Raw genomic sequence first — 15938 nt, 5'->3', positions numbered from 1 at the left:
GTAAAGGCTGGACTTTAACTGCCTGCAGAGGGGCATATGGGGGCGCAGTGGGGTGCAGTAGGGTGTAGTAGGAGGTGCAATGGGGTGTGGTGTGATTCAATAGGATATAGTGGGGTGCAGCAGGGTGCAGTGGGGTACGACGAGGTGCAATGTGAATGTTTTCAAATCACAGACACTGGAAAAGTCTGAGGATTGAAGGCCAGGGTGTGGGAAGGGGAGGGCAGCCTGCGATGAGGGGTGTTGCCTGATGGATTCCCCAAGGAGCCGACTCGGAGGTGGAGACGAGCAGGCAGGACATTTATTGGGGTGGCATGGGATCAATAACTCTGAAGGGGCGAGGGAGGTCTCCCTGGAGCCCCCGCCAGCCCAGCAGAGAGCAATGAAGCCGGGATGGCCCTTCAGAGCTGACCCTGTTGGGACAAGGGGGCAGGGCTTGCACCTGAGCTGAGCAGCCACAGGACCGAGGCCTGTGGCCCTGGAGAAGCAGCTCTCTCAGCTGAGACCGTCCCAGGTGGGGTTGAGATGGACCCGCCCCCCAGCAGTTCCAGCAACTGCGGGAACAATCCCTCTGCTCCCGGGGGTGTGGGCATGCTCAGTTCCACCGCTGACCCCCCAGCCTGCTTAGCGAAGAGGCCACCCACCTGCCCCAGCTAAAGACAGGCTCACCCTTAGCAGGGCTACCCAGGGGTCTCTGGACTCAGAGACACCAAGAACAGCTGGGGGGGCCGGCCTGATGGTGCAGTGGTTAAGTGCACACGTTCTGCTTCGGCGGCCCAGGGTTCGGCAGTTCGGATCCCGGGTGCAGACATGGCACTGCTTGTCAAGCCATGCTGTGGTGGGCATCCCACATATAAAGTAGAGGAAGATAGGCATGGATGTTAGCTCAGGGCCAGTCTTCCTCAGCAAAAAGAGGAGGATTGGCAGCAGTTAGCTCAGGGCTAATCTTCCTCAAAAAAAGAAAAAAAAAAAAGAACAGATGGGGATGGGGAACAGCCTTGCTGATAGGGGCCCATCCACAAAAGCCTGCACACTGAGTCATGCAGACCTTGCTCCTCAGCATGCAGACATCAGGCAGCAAAGCTTATGCACCGAACAAGATTGGAGGACCCTTCTAACAGGAAACTGGACTCCCCGAGGAGGAGGAGCCTCCTGCATGAGATGACCCCATCCCTGCCCCGGCCAGCAAGCCCCACCGATGGGCTGTGGAGAGCCTGACTCTTAAAACCAAGGCAGAGCCAAAGATGCCCAAGCTTTGGGAGAATAAATACATTTATTTATTTATGGGACAGAAACAATAGGGAAAAGAAAACTTCATAGAAAATGTAATTGGGATATTCAGAGAGATAAGAGAAAATACTGCAGCCATGAAACAAAAGCGAGATGCTATTTAAAACAAAAGAACGCTCAGAGAATAAAGAAGAACTCCTGTGATAGTAGAAATAAAATTTTTACTACAACGTTTGGAAGATGAAGCTGAAGAAATCTCCCCAAAAGTAAAACTAGGAGTTGAAGACAGGAGAAACGGGTAAGAAAAGCGCAGATCCAGTCAAGAGGTCTTGACGTAAAGTGGGGCCTCCAGACAGAGGACAGGAGGATGGACGGGAGGAGCGTGTGGAGGACACAGGATGGGAACCTGCCACGGCTGAAGGAGGAGAGCCTGTGCCTTCGACATCCGCCTGGTGAGTGAATCGAGACCCCGAGCAAAGAAGCCGCTGGAAATTTCACACCACAAGACGGACTCCAAAGACAGTGCAGGCAACCCTGAGAACCAGAACAGACACGGATGTCTCAACAGGGATGCGGGAAGCTGCGAGACACACTCAGCGATGGTGCTGCCAAACCTAAAATCACGTTCTCAAGGATCATGGTGGAATGCAGATGTTTTTAGACGTGCAAGTTCTCAAAATATCCATCTCTCATACACTGTTTCTCAGGAAACTTAGGTAGAATGAGGGACTGAACCGAAACAGGTGAACCGATCTGGGCCCCAGGGGAGCCAGTGACGGGAGAGGACGGAGATCCCGGAGGACGGCAACGGGAAGCCCAGACTGCGCCGTATCAGCCAAGGAGCCGCTCAGGGCTGGGGGAGGAGAGAACGCAGGGAAGACGCCAGCCAGGACGAAATATGACGATGTGTCAGGGCACATCAGGGGCAGGGCACTAACTCCGCTGGCAAGTCTGGATTAGCGACAGACACACTAAAAACAGAGCGCGTAAAAACATGAGGCAGTCATTAATTCCATGAAAACAAGTAATACAAGAGATGAAAAGCAATCAGTCTACCATGTGGCTTCGGCTCTGGGTGACGGGTACGTTCGAACGCTGTCTCAGCTCATCGGGAATGCAGGAGGAGGGCAAGGGCCAGTGTCTCCCGTAGGAGCAGACCCAGAGAGAACGTCTCAAACAGAAAACTGAGAAACAGCAACACAACGTGCTGTGTAGAAATACGGACACAAATGGCAGAAGAAACAGAATCTAAGTTAAAAAGTAAGTGGTAGAAGGCAAAACCACCTGGGGAGATCACGCTGCAGGTGCCTGGCCCCACTCGGAGGAGCCGAGTGGGTGGGTGTGGGCGGGACAGAGAACCGGGCTGGATCAGGGATCGGCACATTTGTTCTGCACAGGAGCAGACAGCAGCCACGCTGGCCTTCAGGGACCATGGCCTCTCCTGTCGCATCTCCTTAGCTCTGTCACTGAGGCAGGAAGAAACCACAGGTAACTGAGGGGGCATGGCCATACTAAAAATGTTCACTGATAAAAACAGGTGGGGGCTGGATTTGGCCCACAAGCTGTAGTTTGCAAACCCCAGGACTTGATCAGTGAAGACAGTCAAAATTCAGGCACGGCTGTGGACAGGATGCTCCCTGACATTGCCAGCAGCCAACCAGCTGGTCAACGCATCACAGGATGTGGTTAAGTCACGTTTGTTTGCTATTCATTTCGTTATTTTGTTGTTTATCAATACTCACCTTTCTTGCAATGAAATTTGAAAGTACTTATCTCTCACATGACTTATTTCCTTGTGGTACAACTTACATATAATAAAATGCACGTGTTTTACACGTTTGGCTCTAGGAATTTTGACAAATGCACACACTGGTGAAACCAGGACGCCAATGAACACGTGACACATTCGCAGAAAGTCCCCTTGTGCTCTTTGCAGGCAGTCCTCACCCCACCCTGCCCTGAAGATGGCCACGATCTGGTGACCTGCACCGCTGATTAGCTCTACCCGTTCTGGAGCGCCACATAAACGGGGCCCTACAGCATGCACTGTCTGGTATCTTTCTTGTAGTTTTTGGGTGGCATAATTTTTTTTTTTTTATGTTAACTGCTACCAATTACACCTTTATATTTTTCTGGTTCTTTCTCAGCTTGGATAAATCAACTTACATTAAATCTTTTCTTAGAACCTAAGGCTTTTTTTTTTTTCTTTAAAGATTGGCCCTGAGCTAACATCTGCTGCCAATCTTCCTTTTTTCTTCTCCTTCTCCCCGAAGCCCCCCAGTACATAGTTGTATATTCTAGTTGTAGGTCCTTCTAGCTCGGCTATGTGAGACACCTCCTCAGCATGGCTTGATGAGCAGTGCTAGGTCTGCGCCCAGGATACGAACCGGCAAAACCCTGGGCCGCCGAAGCAGGGTGCATGAACCCAACCACTCAGCCACAGGGCCAGCCCCATGGCGTAATGTTTTTGAGACCCCTCCATGTTCCTGTGCTCCGCCCTGGTTCATTTCTCTTAATTGCTGAGTACTTCCCACTGTATGAACGTCGTTTTTTTTTTCAATCCATTTACCCCTCTGATGGACATCAGGTTGTAGCCAGTTTGGGCTATCATCAGTGAAGCTGTGTTTGTGAACTTATGATTTTATTTCCCTTGGTTAATACCGAGGAGCGGAAGTGCTGGGTCACAGGGTCCGTTTGTCACTTAACCTCACCAGGAACTGCCAGACCCTTTTCCGCAGTGCTGGACCGCTGCACACTCCCACCAGCTTCGTGTGCGTTCCAGGTGCTGCATGTCCATGGTGCCAGTTTGTTTCATCTTAGCCATTCACGTGGGTGCAAAGTACGGAATGAATTTTGATCTCACTCGGCTACACTTTGAATGAGTGAACAAAGTCGAGGCCTGCAGGGGCTGTGTACAAACTGAGGGTTCCACAGCGACCACAAACTGAATGTTCTAAGCCCAAATAGAAACACCTGACTTAAACTCAGGAAAAAAACACCTGTAACATGGTGGTCAGCAGGATGTCTAAGCCAGACGCATGAGTGCGGAACATTCAGGCATGTGGACTGTGGCTTCCTCTCTCCCTGACGCCCTCTGCGTGGTCAGGTGGCCGGCTCTGGCGGCAGGAGGTGCAGTTGCAAACACCACACGGAGCTCACGCACACTGCATTCTGGTGAAGGAGGCCAATGGCCCTCGAATGCTCTGAGTGGCCCTCCTAGGCCTGCCTAGACCTGGGGTCCCTGCCTGAGCCCCACAGCGAGAGGCTGCAGGTTCCACACGCACGCACGTTCCGCTGGTGAATAGGCGTGTCTCGGACGTCACTCAGGATCTGGTGCTCAGCTCTGGCACAGCACAGCCTACGACCCAAAAACCCGAGCTCTGTGAGGGGTACCCCCAGACCCCAGAGGAGGTCCCCGCACTGCCTGCCCCGTATCCTCACGGGGCTGAGCTTCTGCCCGCACCCGCGGGAGGATTTGAACGATGGAAGCCCTCAGGTAAGAGCAAAGACAAGTTAATCAGCTTGTCAGGTCCTTCCTCTTAGACCGCTGCATGCCATCAACTCAGGATTTTTTCGGCACAGCCAAGCCTCCTTTCCCTGCCTCTCTTTGTGTTCCAGTTTGAGGCTGCAGAGATCTTGACAAGCCAACACTGAATTAGCGACGGCTGCACACGGCCACTGAGGAACTCTGCGCTGCTAATTCTCCCCACTCTTAAATTCGTATGCATGCAGGTCTGACCTGAGACGTGTGAGCCTCACAGTTCCTCTCGCTAGTGATGAGATGCCATCGGATGCGAGAACTGAGAAGAGCTGTGTCCTTGTAACAACATTTAATAACATTTAATTAATCGAAGAGTTTTAAAATTAAAATAACATCGATTTATTTAAATTTTGATTTAAAGTTTTTCCTGTTTATTAATTTTACTTTGCTTTCAGTCCCTTAATTTCAACAGATAATTTTAACAATCTAGAAGGAAAAACTTTTTATGAAGACATATATAAATACATTAATACTTTAATTTTTATATTTACTTTAATCTACATTTTTAATTCAAAGTTTGTACACTGAACTATAATCCCATTTTATATCGTAATCCTGTATATCTATTCCTGGCAATAGAATACGAGCCATGTGAAAACGTTTTATTATAAATAATAACTAGCCAGCCTGAGGCACAATGAGCAGGGGGCCACACCGTCCCCTCAGGACGCTGACCGAGTTCCCCGCCCGGAAGCCTTACAGCAGGAGGGAGTGGCGTGGTCCCCACGACGGCAGGAGAGCCGAGCAGCAGCCTCGTCCTCGGCAGGTTCAGCCACACGGAACGCGGCTGCTCGAGCCCTCACACTCCGTCTCCGCGTTCTTATTTCTTTCTCTTCCCTCCCCTCCTGCTTTTGTGACCACCCACAAAAGAAGTCAGGAAGAACCAACCCCAGTGCACGCCACCAGTGATGCCCACAGCACGGGGGGCTCTCGGGAGCCGTGGCCGCGGTGTCAGACCCTGGCGAGACGCCCAGCGGGGCCGTCAACCCTGTCCTCCGTCAGTCAGGAACCATGTCCACCCTGGGCCTCCTGTGAAAACAGCCCCAAAGTTACTTCTTTCGTCCAGTGCGGGCCGATCTCTGCATCCAAGGGGCTTGGGGGGAGGGCGAAGCGGGAGGAAGAAGAGAAGGGAGGAGGCGGCAGGCAGCCGTTCTGCTAGCGCAGCGAACGAGACCAGCTGTTCCACTGGACAAATGCAGGCTCGAAGTTTCCGTGAAAGCAGGGGAAATATGTGCAACTGGACGTCTGCACAGCAGGACAGGGCGTCTGGCACGGACCCTTTGCAGCTTAGCCGAGCATCGTCTTGCCCTGAACTTGCGGGCTGACTGCCTCCACGCTGGCGTCCCAGTGTCCACCCCATCAGGTCCCAGCAGGAACCCCGGTGGACCCCCAGCTCAGCCATAGCCAGGCCCTCCTCATCCTGAAATGGGTCTCAGTTAAACGGGGCTCTGTTGGAGTTCTTCTCCTCATTCGGAAGTCAGTGAAGTTAAGCCAAGTGAAAATACCCACCATTAATCAACCACTCGTTTAACCTGTCCAGCTGGGCAGGAGGAAAATGGAACCCGGCCGCAGAGGAGGGTCGGCCAGCAGCTGGCGTGGCCGCTCTCCCGGAACAGGAGGCGGCGGCTTTGTTCTGAGCGCTTGGCTTGAGGTCTTGCTCCTGCTCAGCCCGCAGCCTCCCTGTCACCTGACCTGCAGCCCCCTCACAGGGATGGAGAAACGATTGGGAATCTCTAGGCGTTTCTCTCAAGAACCGTGACAATTGGAGTAAAGACCATTCTAGGGCACTTCGCAGATGTAATGTTAATAATTCTATGTTAAACAAGCTTTATTAAAATTAAGTACTGTGTGTCCTGATAGACAGACAGACAGAGTCTTAGAAAGACAGATAAGCAAGTTGTCGGGCCGTTGAGACTTGCTTATGAGCAAAGCTGCTGCCGTCACACGGTGACCCCGGGCAAGGCCTGAGCTGGTTGTGTGGAGGGGGTCACGGCCACACCATCACACCTGGCTGGCATCTCCCTTATAAACATGCCCCTGACTGGCCAACCAGGATGGCGGAAGGCTGTCCTGCAGCCAGAGCTGGGAGCAAGAACGCAGCCTGAAGCCCCAGGGCCTGTGTTCCAATGGTGGCCACCCTTGGCGTGGTGTCCGTCTGTCCCTTCGGCACATGGCACATACAGCTATGTTAACTCACAAGCCTCAATCAGGGAGTTATGACACCTTACCTGGACCAAACAGTTTGCCTTTGCTTATCTGTGAGAAAAAAGTTTACTAGTCAAATTAATAATAATAACATCTGTAGACGCTAATTTTGTCTTATTTAATAAAACAACTTTTAAATACTTTAAGAAATTAAAGTAAGAGATGCTACCCTCAGGATGAGTCAAAAAGGGGACTGGCAGGACCTTCTTTTAGCACCCCACCAACCTGGGAAAAGGTGAGACAACTTACAATAAAAAGCATAGATAACGATGAAACGAAAAAGCATTAAAATAAGAACAGAAATATAAGAAAGTAGTAGTAATGATGAAAGTGAGCAAGAAAGCCCAGGCCGAGAGAAAAAGTCTCAATCCTGCCCAAAGCACAGCTCAGCTAAGAGGCAGTGAGAGAAACAGCTCCTGAGATCTACACAGCGAGCGACCTGCCTACCTCTCGCCAGGTCACGGGAGCCCTTGTTCGAGTGCAGCCCCCAGCCCACCTCCCAAGATTCGGCGGGCCTGGGACTTGATGTTGGCAGGTCTGGAAGGGGACTCAGGCCCCTTTTTCTGTTTTCTGTCCCCGAGGTGATTCGTGGGCCGTCCGGTTAGGAAGCAAGAGGGCTCGAGCAGGAAGGACATTCGCAGGTCCTGGGCTCCCTGACGCACGAAGCTGTAAGTCGTGAAATGTCTAGTGTTCGTGCCTTAGACTCACCCTCCAGTGGACGGGCTGAACCCACACCACCTCATTTCCCTCTGCCTGTCGACGCTTCATAATCCCGCCCTGTGTCCCCTGTCAAATGCCACTTTGTCCCCATGAACCAGTAGCATGCAGAGTGGCCTGTACGCAGCAGGTGCTCAGTAGATGTCTACAAGGCGTCTGCGGTCTGGACCAGGGCTTCTGTTTACTCATATGGTGCTGACAGCAGAAAGCTGCAAAGAGGCGGGGCTGGACTCATACCCCCAGGTCTCTACCTGTGAGAGAACCCGGCCTCAGGCGGGAGGGGAGGAGGCACAGGTCGCTGCAGGGTGGTTCAGAGCATGGGCTCTGGCTTAGACCTGGAAGCAGCGGAGCTGTGTGTCCTTGGACAGGGCACTCAACCTGTCTGTGCCTTAGCCTCCTGGCCTATAGGAGGTAGATCATGATGGTGTCCACTTGTGATGTCATTATGGAACCTGAATGAATGAATACAGAGGAAGCATGTGGTGGGAGCTCAATACCAGCTACTGTTTCCTTCTCGCTCTTCCTGTGTGACCAATGCCCCATCACAGGAACGGTATGATCTGTGAGGACTGGGGATCCTGGGGACCCACTCCTGCTCACAGAGTGACACCACGTTCCTGCAGGGCTCCCGAGCTCACGCAGCGCTTCTCAGCAATCATCATATTTTGTCACCTGTGCAGCCCGGATACAGCAGGATGGGCCCGAATTACAGCGGCCGGCACAGAGAGAGGCCGAGTGATTCCACGAGATTACATGGCTGATGAGTGACAGGGCCAGAGCTCAAACTCAGACCTTCCGCCTCCAAGTCGAGTTGCCATCCCACCCAGGCGTGATCTGGAGCCCTCTGCAGCCTGGGTAGCTGTGGGTGATGGCAGCCCCCTGGAGTGACACAGGCATTGGCAGCCTGGCCATTGAGGTGGCTTCTGAGTCCACAGGGAGACGCAGCCCTGCAAGTCAGGCTTTTTCAAGAGAGAAGGAGATCCCCAGGTTCCAAAAGCCACCTTTGCGCTTCAGAAGGCCTGTCTGGGGCCACAGGTCCTGCCGTCACCGTCGGGGGAGCTCAGACATGCCTGTGGAGGGCCCCGACCAGGGGGACCAGCCTCCAGGGCAGCCGCCAGGGACAGGAGAGCCGTCACAGCAGGGACCTCCAGTGAGCTCAGGACCCCAGCCCACACTGGCTGAACCTGGTGACGTGGTGGCTGAAAACGCCAAGGTGTGCAGAGGCAAGGAACAAGAGGAGAGGCTCGTGCCAGTCAGGGGCTGTGTCCCCTAGATGCATATGTTGACATCCTGACCCCCTCAGGATGCGACTGTATTTGGAGACTGGGCCTTTAAAGAGGTGGTCAAGGTAAAACGAGGCCCTTAGGGTGGGCCCTGATCCAGTGTGACTGGTGCCCTCATGAGAGAGGAGATGAGGACACACACACGCACAGAGGTAATACCATGTGAGGACACAGGGGGAAGATGACAGTGTCCATACCCCAAGGAGAGAGGCATCAGGAGGAACCAGCCCTGCTAACACCTTAATCTCCAACTTCCAGCCTCCAGGACGGAGGAAGAACATGTTTCTGTTGTTTAAGCCCCTGGTCTGTGGTATTTGACTGACTGACACTGGAACCTGGGAGAAGGCCACACCCAGAGACCCTCCCAGGCTACCAGGGGCCTCGATAGAAGCAGAGAAATGAGGCCATGGCCTGTGCAAGCCAAGAGAGCTGGGGATACCTTCCTCGGTCCCCACCCCACTCCCAGGTGGTAAGGAAGGGATCCATCAGGAAGGTCTGCCCTCTGGGGAGAGCGAGCGGGATGCCTGGGGGCTGCAGTAGGGGTGGGAGGCTGTGCAGGGCTGGGGAGGGGGCAGGTGGAGGCCGAGCCCCCGAGGGCCCTGAGGCCAGGGGTGAGGGTCGGGGGATAGCTCAGGGCCCCCACGCCATCAAGGGGTCATCAGCCATGGGCTCCAGCAGTAGAAGGCCCACGACTCCCAAGACAGCAGCGCGGAACATGCCGGGGCCTGGCCGTCCTCCCCTGTCCACCTGAGGGCGTATAAAGTTCCCCATGCTCGCGTCTCCCGGCCACTTGCCTGGGAAGGCAGAGGCTTGTCTGGGTTTGCTGAGAGGGGTGGGCGCCTAGAACTACGCTTGGCACACAGTAGGCCCTCAGGAAGCAGCTGTTCAATGAATGAATGGGTGGAGGAGAAACCCTGAAAACTGCGTTTACACAGTCAGTCTCCCGTGAGAGGCCGCGTCACCCCCAGTTGGCGGGTTCGGCCCACCAGCCTTGGCGGGGGCATGAGAACGAGACAGGGGTCATTTCATCCTGAAGCTGGGGAGGGGAGCCTGCCCGTGAGTGGGAAGGGCGTTCCATCCAGGTCCTGGGCGTGGGGAGAGGCTCACACAGCCCTTGGGCTCCGTTTGTGACAGCCTGGGATGCTGGCTTTCCTGGCACTGAGAGAGCGACTGCCTGAAGCGGTGGGCGCTGGGGAGGCTGTCGGTGGGAAGGGGGCTGGTGTGGTGCCCAGGATGTCACTGCTATTAGAACAGGTCAGTGCAGACCCCCTCTGCCCACCCGCGGGTCCCTCCAGACCATCCTGGGAGCTGTACATATACAGGACTCTAGGACACCTGGTGTTGGCCCACCATGTTCGGCTTGGACTCAGTGAGCTGGGAACATGGACGCGTGTTGGCTGCTGCCTCGTGGCACCCTGGGGCACCCGTGGAGCACCTACTGAGGCTGGATAGGGCCCCACCCCGAGTTTGGAGTCCTCATCTGTAAATCGGGGCAAGCAAGCCCCCTGGGGGGGCTGTGAGGTGCACCACGAAGATGTCAGCAGAGCCCTCACCCAGCACGGGGCTGAGCCAGTGTCTGTCTCCCTGGAATTGCGGGACTGCGTGAGGACCCGTCCGGGCCTGGGACCCAGCTCTCCTGGCTGCCGTCCTCCCTGCATAGGACTTACACGAGGGGGTCTCACAAAGCTGAGCGCATGGAACTCCCATTCTGTGAAGAGAGAAGTTCTGAAAAGCCTTTCTGCTAACAAACGCCTAGACATTTGTTTAAAATGATGCAAACATTTTTCAGTGTTCTGCTGAGGTCCGAACAAAGTGAGGGAAGTTCCCGGAGTGGAGCAAGAGAAGCTGAAGGCCAGAGGGCGGAGCGGGAGCTGCCTGGTGCCTGCACCTGCTGTCCCCAGGCTGAGCCAGGGCGCTGGGGACACAGACAGAACACAGGCCACTGCCCTGAACGACAGGCCAGGCTGTGAAGCCAGGATGGATGGGATGTTCTGCAAACAGCTGCCTAAGACTCCCCAAAGTGTTGACGCCGGAAAAGGCAGCCAGACAACGTCTGAGGCACCGTCAGAAGAAGAAAGGGAGCTAGGAGACATGAAAAGTAAATGTCGCTTGATCGAACCTTTGATTTCAATTAGAACTGTAAAGGCAATTATTGAGATGATTGCACAACTTCAGATATGGCTGTGTAGCAATTGTGGGGTAGAGCGTAAAATTTCTGGCACGTGATCACTTTAATGTGGTTTTGTAAGAGTTTGTCTTAGGAGATGCGTATTAAAGTATTTAGAAGTGTCACAATGTCTGCATCGCACTCTCAGATGGTTTAGCCAATAAAAAAATACACATATGTAAATAAACACACACACACTAGAGAGAGAAGGAGAGAGATGAGACCCACATGGCAAGGCAGGAAATGTTAGCTAATCTGGGTGAAGCTTATAAAAAGGTTCACTCCACTGTTTTGCAAATTTCCTCTAGCTTTGCCAATTTAAAACGGGACAAATGGGAAGGAAGAAAGCCTTCGTGAGCAGAGAGGGAGAGCTGGAAGACACAGAAGGCCACCAGGAGCCTGGGAACCACGGGGTGAGTCTTAATAAGATTTGACTGTAAAAAGCAAGGATTAAAATGACTAATTTTTAGAGTAGGCTTATGAACAAAATAGAACTAAAATGTCAGACAAAAATAACCTGGGAGAAGGGCAAGGGCCGTCCAGGTGAACGCATTCTGAGCCCCCGTGTTGTTGGGAGGAGGAGACGTCCCCGTCGATGTGCTCACCAGGCAGGCCCGTGAACACGCAGGGAGCTCCCACCAGAACAGAAGGTGATGGGTAAGTTCCGAAGTGCCGGAGGGGGCGCAAAGAATAGAGAAAACTTGATAGATCCAATAGAAAATGGTGAAGGAGGAAAAACAACATGATAAATAACACAAGATAAGATTGTAGAGAGAAATCCCAAGTCACCCATTATTGCGATAAATGTAACTGAATTTAATTATCGGTTAAAATAGAATCTCAGATTGGAGTAAAAAGAACAGACACAGTGTATAAGAACGTGTCTAAAATAAAATGACTTGAAAAAGGAAAGCAAAACGATGCAAAAGTAACTCAGGAACACGCTGAACACGTGAAGACCAGGAACTAAGAGCCTTGAAAAGCTCAGAGCCAGAGGGAGGTCAGGCGGAACCACTTCCAAGAGAAGTCAGTGAATCCCGGAGACTGGCGAGAGGTGGGTTCGGGTCTGCCTCCTACAGGTAAGGAGGGCAGGAGACAGCTGCCATCGTAGGCTCACGGACGCCCTTCCAGAAGAACCTTGACACCCAGCGGGAGAGGCAGAGGGAAGGTGTGGAGGGAAGCACCGTGTGTGCACAGATGTCAAGCCCTTCGCCGTCCCTCCGTCTAAATCGCGCTTCTCTGCTGGGCTGTGCAATGCGGGGCTGGGATTTGCAACCACATTATGCGTTGTCAGCTGCTCCCTGCTGGAGCCCGTCGACAGGGCCCCGGAGGGAGACTGCAGGCCAGCGAGACGCAGGGACACCTCCTCCTGGCCTGCTTCTTTCCCTGACAGTGCCATCCAGCACGTGACTTCACCTCCAGCTCAGCCTGTCCCAGGAGCCTTGGCGGAGGCTGGTTTTCAGAGTTTTCCGTACACGCAGGACTGGCTCACATGTCCCCTCCAAGGTCACGGCGGCAGCTGAGCCATCTGACCTCAGCTCTGTGGGCCCCTCCAGGCTCCTGGGTTCCAGTCATTCTGATCTCTTCTCTGTCCTGCAGCCCTGGGGACTGGGTCCCCTCGCCTGCGGTCTCCACCACCGTGAACTTCAGCTAACGCACGTGAGAACAGCGCCAGCACCCACTCCACTTCATCTCTCTGGCCCGATGCTGGCCCTCCTGAAGGCCTGTGTGGAAGGAGCGGTTAACCCCACGGGGCCCACCCGTGCCGTCAGCTCCGTGCCCTGCTCTCCACAGGTGCCTGCACCTCACTCCTGGGGGGAGTCGGCTCCATGGAGCCAGAAGCAGCAAGGTGGGTAAATTATTTCTCCAGATAATAAAAGCATCAGCATTAACACAAACCTACCCACACACCCTCCCTTTGTCTCTAAGGCGCCTCCTCCTGTGGCCCACACTCAGCACCCCTGTGACCTCGGCCCTGACCTCGGGCTTGTCCTCAGAGGCCGCTCGCCAGTGCTCATGGTGCCCGGGCGGTCCACACTAGCAGGACCGTCCAACACTGACTTCACAACCGGTAGTGGGACAGGACTCTGTCCCACCAAGTGAGACCCGAAAGCGAAGGGAAGCGTGAGGGCCGGACCCCAGAGAGACGAGAACCACCTGGGGGTGGACTGCGGCTGGTTCAACTTTCATGAAGTAACTCACGTACCTAAACATTCCCTGGAGGCTGACAGCAAAGAGCTGTCGTCCCCGTCCTTGGAGTGAGACAGACGAGCCGGCGGGAGGCAGGGGACAAGGACCTGGGCCACGAAGGACTGACACCACCCAGAAGGCTGAGCGGCTCTCACCCAGGAGGAGGTGTGACGAGTGCTGCTCCAAGGGGACTCCGTCGTGACGTCAGAGGGAGAGGACCACGGCCACTCCGGCGTCCTCCCGGGCGAGGCTGTGTGCCGCGGTTCATCTCTGGATCTGGAGTTTCCAGGCTGCCATGGAAACCCTTCTATTTTTAAATCTTCTGTTGCATACTACAGACATAAACAAATGCTCAGAGTGGGAGGAAGAGGAAACAGCGCTGCCCGAGTGTCAGGGTGGAAGATGCCACGAAGCAAACGAGGAAGGCAAAGCCACTGGAAGACATTCTCTGTGCAGCCAAGGCTCCAAGAGGAGCGCAGCAGCACAGGAGGGCAAGGGGACACGGGCGACATGGAAAGGCTCCAACAGCCTGCGGAGGATGCCGTCTGGGCAAGGCCGCGTGGACCAGCACCGGGTTGCTGGCCCCTGCTCTCGTGCGGTCTTCCTTCTAACTGGAAGGCAAGACACGCTCGCTCTCCATAAAAAGACCACCTCCAGGAGAAGAGCAACACGACAGAAAGCGCCGGGAGTTCAGAGAAGGAGCTGCTGCATGAGAAGTCCTGCTGAGGACAGAGACCGTCCTGGAAGACTGGTAGGACCGGGATAAGCCAAGACAAGGGGGAGGTGCCGGCGTCGGCCCCACTGGCACAGAAGGATAATCAGGAAAAGCACCGTCCCCTCCACATAAACAGGTGGCTGTGTCTCCCTTTGTCACAACATTATTCCAGTCTGAGCTCTCTCCCATCAGCGGACTCCTCACCCTAGGGGACTTGGTGTGGGCGCAAACCCCTCGGCCTCGCACCCCACTACTCACCCTTCCTTGGGAACCCAGAAACAGCTTCTGGGGGGGACCCGGCCCCATTCCTCTTCCTGCAGAACCTCTGGGGGATTCTCACCAGCCCCATCTCCCCACAGAGAACCTTCTCCGGCCAGACAACCTCCCACCTCACCCCTCAGAGGGAGGCCACCCCGCCAGGCTAGCGACCACAGCCCTGAGGCTGCTGCCGGGTGCACCCTGCTGAGGGGGACCCAGAGCCTGGCGACCAGATCAGAGACCTCCTTGCCCCCCAGACTGGCCAACTTCATCCCCTCTCTAGCGTTGGTACCCACTCCCATGTGACAAAACCCTGGGAACATGGCCAGCTCTTCTCCACAGAGGCAGGCTGGGAGTGCACATGGCTACCCCCGTGCAGCCTGGGCTGACCTGTAAGGCACCCCCACGACCCCACTAACTCGTCCTGCTTTGCTTCTTGAGTGGTTCCCTCAGCAAAAAGAATGTCTGCTCACACCCCTCTAAACGCTCATGCCTGCAGGGGGGCTCCTGGCCCTGGTTCTTCATGAACCTCTTACTGTCCCCAGTCACAGCCTCGGCGTGTTTAGGGCCCTGCCTCTGGGGCACCACGGTGGCAGTCCTCATCCTGGGAACCTCCGATTCCCATATGGGCTGTGGCCAATCCAGACGGCACATTTCTGCAAAGTACAAAAAGCCCCCCTTTCTCCTGGGCTCATGCGCCCCACAACCCTCCGAAGGGCTTGGCAAGGTTCTCCAACTGGACCCACGGCCGAGGCCGTGCAGTGGCCCCCACAGCGGGTCTGGGGTCCTGACTCCCACACTCCCCTGGGCCTCCTGCAAGGAGCCCATGAATCTATTTGGTGTACATCCTCCTTACTTAGTAAATGCAGACTGTACTACCAGGCTGTGTTGGTCCTCAGCAATGCTTTGGGGGAGACAGCTGCCTTTCTCCGCAGAAACAACCCCATGAGAGCCTGGACACTCCGAACAACGCAGAACCTGCCTCAGTTGATGTCCCTGGGGTCAGTTCCCAGTAGAAACTCTGCCTCACCCTCAAGACGCCTGGGGATACAAGGACGCTGCCTTGTGATGTGAGGAAGTGATCTAGCAGGAGAGAGATGAAAAGCAGTCTGCAAACAGCGAAGAGCTGTGGGGTCCACGTGGTCTGACGTCTGTCCAATACTGTGCAGAAGGCCCTGGGCCTTGGCCATAAGTCTTCACAGCAAGAGTGCTCAACCCTGGACCAGAGATCACGGGAAATTCTCGTGAGGCGGACACCGCCGTGGTTCTCCTCTGTCGGTCACAGTCCCTCTGAAACAAGAGGGCAGACCAGACCCATGCATCACAAGCTACTTATCATTGTATTTCCAATCAACGTGGTCTGATACTTCTGCAAGAGCAATCAAAGGGAATTATTTTTGAATGACCATGCACTTGACCATCACAGCTGTGTCACAGCGTATAGAGGCTTCTCAGTGCTCACGCTCAGTTCCCCTCCTCGTCCCACCTGTAAATGGGCATGGATACCCCAAGCACACTGAGTAGCACAGGGTGACCTGTTCAGGGACCTTCACCCCGCCAGGCCCTATTATCACAGTCTGTGTACATGAAGTTTACATAGTTTTCAGGGCTGTAATTTAGACTTTTATTTGAGTC

The 15938-nt window shown here is 54.5% G+C and overlaps 1 long non-coding RNA gene across 1 annotated transcript; it reads left to right on the top strand.

The window, feature by feature from the left end:
* Positions 1–2342: 2342 nt before the first annotated feature.
* On the top strand, positions 2343–3295 carry LOC124243513 (uncharacterized). The gene is made up of 3 exons (XR_006889696.1): positions 2343–2487; positions 2625–2715; positions 3164–3295. It is a non-coding gene; the product is annotated as an uncharacterized LOC124243513 (long non-coding RNA).
* Positions 3296–15938: the final 12643 nt, after the last annotated feature.

The sequence above is a fragment of the Equus quagga genome, chromosome 8, assembly GCF_021613505.1.
Source record: "Equus quagga isolate Etosha38 chromosome 8, UCLA_HA_Equagga_1.0, whole genome shotgun sequence".
NCBI lineage: Eukaryota > Metazoa > Chordata > Mammalia > Perissodactyla > Equidae > Equus > Equus quagga.
This window is presented reverse-complemented; position numbering and strand designations above follow the sequence as displayed.